This window comes from Limulus polyphemus, unplaced genomic scaffold (genome assembly GCF_000517525.1).
Source record: "Limulus polyphemus unplaced genomic scaffold, Limulus_polyphemus-2.1.2 Scaffold555, whole genome shotgun sequence".
Lineage (NCBI taxonomy): Eukaryota > Metazoa > Arthropoda > Merostomata > Xiphosura > Limulidae > Limulus > Limulus polyphemus.
This window is the reverse complement of record NW_013666165.1, coordinates 216,644-222,742: the sequence shown is the minus strand read 5'-3', so window position 1 is coordinate 222,742 and position 6,099 is coordinate 216,644.

The window sequence follows — 6,099 nt, the reverse complement described above, 5'->3', positions numbered from 1 at the left end:
TAAAATGAAATGTATAGACAACAAAACTGGTGAAGTATTTGTTGATTTCTTAACTTAGAGTCTCCGTTAATTAAAGAGGTTCTTTTTATAAAAAAATCTGGTGATATAACAGAAAATAGCTTAATTCAGAAACGATTTAAGTTTAAAACTGAATCGGTATTTTTACTTTCATGATATATTTTATGCACTTGGCTGTAGGCTAGGTGACCCCACACTATGTCTTTACTTTAAGCTTATTATACTAACACTCACTACGCTTATAAGGTTTCACGGCACCCCCGTCATTAACATCGTAATGGGCAGACAATAATCGAACTATTCTATCTGAATAAATGCATTTTGGGTTTTATAACTCCTCTTATTTCGAGAAATCAAGCATGACGTGACACATACTGGCTTTTATATAGGTTAGATGTTCTAGATCCTGAGCTTTTCTTGGAACTATTTTCTTGGTAATGCATTTTTGCCCAGTAGTGCAATTTCCGTCGTGAGAAGCTCCTGTGAAGAACACTGAAATCAGTATATGAACATTGACTTACAATACCACATACAGACCACATACAGGTACAAAAGTCCATTACAGCTACATCGGGAGGTTTAAAAAGGTGTGTGTCGTTAGACAAGACTGCTTTAACTCCAGTTTCTTTGGCTGGAATATTTTCTTGAAAACATTCATTGTTTTTGAGGTGTGGCTAGAAGTTTGTAAATTTGTGGCTTATGATCCTTGTCAGTTTCAGCTCTTTGTTAATTCCAAACTTTATTACAACGGGTGTTATTTTAAGGGGAGGAGACTGAGGAATCTTCCTTTTCAACATAATCTTTACTTTTCTTTGCACTGCTCTGGATTGGCTTTTCGTATGGTTTTGTAGCCTGTTGCTGGCCTTAAAGCTCTACTAGGTGAGTTGATCTGCTTCCACAAAGAACTTTGAAGCCTCATCTTTTTGAAATGAGTCATTTATTCTACATAATTTAATATAACGTTCTACAAATATTACTCCTTGAAAATGACTGTGACATAAGCCAATCTGAGGCGGAAAGTCACTGTTAACAAAATATATACAGCAGGTGCTACACACGTCGTCCATGATGCCATGGCTTGGCTCTTCAGTGACTGGCCACAGTATTAGCATACTCAAATTGTTTTTATAAAGGGCAGTTAGCCATCCATTTGTAATATGCAGACATACTGTATGTTTATGATCTTCTTTTATCAATTTAGAAATTTTCAAAAATTTTAATTTAATATGATTCTACGCTGTTCTAACATAAAAACATGGTCCAGACAAATGTTGAGCTGTTTTCATTTCAATTACCTTACTCCTTTGTGGTTCACTAGTATATAATACATACTCTGCCACAGAGATATTGCTGCAACTTCTGATGTGGTGCGGAATAGGTCAATGACAGCAATGTCTTTCTCTAGCCTAGAAAATCTAGTCTGGTCTATGTTTTATTAGAATGACAAGCCACATAGAAAATGCTAGTCATTATGGGTAAATCTGTGTCTCCTGTTACAATGGAGAATTGGACTGACAATTCTAAAGTGAATCGGTCAATGGAAATATATATTGTGGAAAGAAAGGTGTTGATCGATTTACAGATATAGTTTGTTTGTTTGTTTTTTAGAAATTCGCGCAAAGCTACACAAGGGCTACCTGCGTTAGCCGTCCCTAATTTAGCAGTGTAAGACTAAAGGGAAAGCAGCTAGTCATCACCACCCACCGCCAACTCTTGGGCTACTCTTTTACCAACGAATAGTGGGATTGACCGTAACATTATAACGCCACCACGGCTGAAAGGGCGAGCATGTTTGGTGAGACGGGGATTCGAACCCGCGACCCTCAGATTGCGAGTCGAGCGCCCTAACCACCTGGCCATGCCGGGCCGACAGATATAGTAGAAAGCAACGGTCCAGTGTCTACACAAGTATGCACACTGTGCTCTTTTTTTTGCATATAAATAAATATTGTGTCCAGTATATTTATTTTCTTAATGTAAGATGTAGTTGTTTAGTTAAATTCGAATTCACAATGTAATTATTCTGCACAAATCTCCAGTTATAAAGCAGACCTTGGGCAGAAATCAATTTCACCCGAGAATATCGCTGATATCGAAGTATAAAATTATATATATGTATGTATCAAACGAAAAACGCTTGTAAAATATACTTTTGATTACTATAATTATCAAAAGGTTAACGGTTGTATATTATGTTTTTCTGCTTCTTCAAACATTAAATATGAAATATATTTAAACCATTGTTTTGATAGAAAGTCTCAAACACAAAAACTTGACTTCAAGTCAAAAGTTTCATTTATCAACATAATTCTCAAGCTGCATTAAAGTTGAAGGTTTATTGATAATATATATATATACGAGAAAAAAGTTAATTAAGACAGTGTAACAACAAATTGCAGTAGAAAAGAATTAGTTAAAGATAGACTGCAGTAGTCGTAAGACCTGTCCTAATGCTTCATTTGAAGACTGTGTAAGCAGCTGTTTAGAAGCCCTGCGTTGAAGCCTTTTTTTATCTACCATTATAATGTTTATCAAATAATATAATCAATTTTGGCAATTGGCAAATCAGTAATTCTCGGACAGTGTTTACGTTCGATATTATAACTTATAAATGAAACCGAAATCAATACAGAATGAAGTCTCTTGAGTTTCAATTAATTGGAACCAAAATGCAAGAGTAATTAAGAGTAATTACCTCAAAGAAAGGTGGTTAATAACCTTCGATTTTTCCAATCATTTTTCTAATTCATTATCCTAAGTTTAATTATCAGTCAAGATTAATATATTTCCTTATAATAACATAGTTTGAAGCTAAACATTTGGTAGGTTCTGTGTAATAATAAGTTTTAAAAAGATCGGGCGTTGCTTAATAGTTAGAGTGCTGGATTATGGGTTTGAAGGTCCAGGATTTGTACTGCAATATGCCGTTGAACCCACTGGAAGCGTTATAATTGTGACAGTCAATCTCATTTTTTTAATTAAGGGTAGCTGTTTAGGAAATGGTTTCTGCTAACTGGTTGCATTTCTTCTAGTCTACAGTTCTAAATTAAGATTAACTGTGCTGGAACCATTGTGCCTGATCTGACCTTTTAGCCAATGCGTTAAATAGTGTGTCATTTAGGTTAAAAATACCAAATACAAAGTTTCCAAATTCAAACTTCCTAAATAGTGAGGCATGAAATTTACAAATATCTCCATGAGCCACTCGCAATTTTAGTTACTATACTTTAGCTTTAGGTTTGTAGGTATAATTATATAGGGTTCTCACGATAAAGTATATATATATATAATCTACTAAAATGTTTAAGTATATTATCATTTAACATTTAAATATAGTTTTTGTAACTGCCGTAACTATGAATCTGGTGTTTTAAATATTTATATACTTTTGAGTACATACATTATTTGTTGTAATATGTTCTGGCTTTTTCTTGAACGGCGTATAAAGCTATAAGTTCTAGTTTTGGATTATAAAGTTCATAACAGTGCTTGTATTATAAAAAGTTGACAGTAGTTTTGGTTTTCAATCTTAGCCTCCCGTTAAGTGTACTTTGAGATTGATTTTACCTTTGCATATACAAGTTATATGTTATAGACATACATACCACGTGATAACATGTTATCATGTGATTACTCAAACGCAAAGTTAGTCAACATCATTGTAATCAGTGGTAGTATTGTGCTAAGCCCATATAAATGTAATTGACTCATTTTTCGGAAAACGTAACTTAATGATAAAACAAGACACGAACGTAATAACAGGAAGCATTTATTAAACGTTTCGGAATCGTCATAATTCCACCATCAGTAATCTAGGGTTACAAAACAAACAAACAATATTTGTAATTACAACAGAAATATATACATAAGAAACAAACAAATCGAATATACAAATATAACACGAAAAAATGAAAACTGAGGCACAAGTGAAATAGTTAAAATAGGTTTAAATCCAGCGAAGACTGTATTTTATTTTGGGAGGGGAGAAGAGTTTTTATGTATAAGGTTTTTTTTTATAAAAATTCAGTATCATGTTTGGGTGTTAAAAGAATTTTAAAGTTTGAGAGTGAAATCGGGTGTCCTGTTTCTGTATTGTGTTGACAGACCCTCCCAACTCCGCTATCTAAAACATGATACTTAACCTTGACTGAGTCTGAAGACTGGACACATTCTTAAGCAAAATGAAGCCATTTTTACTCTCACAACACAATTATATTTCAGTACCTTCAGTGGATTCTGTTATAATGAATCTGAATATTCTCTCAGGTATCTCTGTATTCGGGATAAATTAATGTATTAATAGTTATTCTCTGTTTGTATTCTGTTCTACAGTGAAAGAACACGCTTAAACCACATGACTTAGAACCACTTTCACTATGAAGAAAGGAATGTGGTGTCTTTGGAACATCACCTGACTTGCCAGTAGAAAGGAATACTGTCGTTATTTATACTTGTGATGCCCTTGACGACTAGCCTAGTTGCGTGAATAAATATGGCGAGAAGAACTTAATGGTTCCCTTGACTGATTTTTCTACATTAAGTACAAAAGACTCAGATTACACAGAAATTTCTAAAAATCATTTTTTAACTATGGGTGTAGAAAAACATATGGCAAACTTCATTTGCTGAAGTAGTATGTAGTCTAGGCAAAAAAATAGATTTGTTTGCTAATTTGCACACAATCTTAATGCTAAGCTAGTGGGAGCAGATAGATTAGATTGTACCTATTTCATCATTGGTATCCCTAGTAATGGTAATTTGTTACAGACAAAATCTTACTCACATAATTTATCTTCTAGAAGTTTTACATGCACATTTTCTGTACTTTTTAATAAAAAGAACACTTTTACGTCAGAATTTACATGACAGAATATACGACTTTTCCTTGTAAGATCTATGAATGTTAGAACATATTTTTCAATGTAAAAATGGGCACGAAATAACATTAAATCAATAAGAAAGAATAACACTAAGTTTAAGATATCATCTGTTGTTTTTGTAAACATTTCTGGCGTTCTATAATTATTTTATTTCTGTTTGTTTGTTTGTTTTTAATTATGCGCAAAGCTACACAAGGGCTATCTGTGCTCTGCCCACCACGGGTATCGAAACCGGATTCTAGCGTTGTAAGTCCGCAGACATACCGCTGTGCCATTGGGGGGCTACTTTATTTCTATTGTTGGTTTAAAACTCTAGAAAAATACTTACACACTTATACGAGAATGTCTATATATTATCGCACCATATTATAATATCTTGTTTTTCCTTACTACATAAATACACTCTAAAGAGTGGGTTACAAACTGTGAAAGATTATAAAACTATAAAATAATTCTCTGATTAATTATTTCTCTAATAGTAGTAATATCAATGAAGTACTTCATTCCGTCGCAGTTTTCCTGAAGACAGGTTAAAGGAATATAAGCATAGATTTAAAGTTTCAAAACACTGGTAGTGAAGTCAAATTAATAATTTAAGGTAAAATATAACAAACATCAGCATAAGTTTTAATCTTTGATCTGTTTTTTTTTCTTATATTTAGAAGAGACATTACGTCTCTTGGTGGTTCAGTCTTAAAGTTAATAGCTTATAATGCTGGTATTCAGGGTTGATTCACGCTACGGACACAACACAGACAGCCTATTTTGCAGCTGTTCTCTAAAACAAAATCTCTTACTGAAACGTGATACACATAAACTGATTGGCATTGTGCAATGTGGGCAACAACTAAAATAAACCACAAGGCAAAAGCACAGTTCTATTTGAGATTACTACAGTGTTTCTCACAATGTATGGTAAAAATCTTTATATTTATTCACCTTACTCACTGTGTCCTGTGACTATTTAGCTTGTAAATCCTTTTTGTAGTTCAGTTATAGTGTTGTGACTTGCAAGTGCAGATGATGGCTAAAATAGTAATCATCGATCAAGGTTAAATTACAAGACATTCTGATGCAATGTTTTGTTATTATGCAATTAAAAAAAGCATAGAAAGTACGACATTTTAGCATTTTCAAGAAATGGACATCCATAATGTTGAACCATATCAATAAAGTAAGGGAAGACATGATTCCAGCAGAT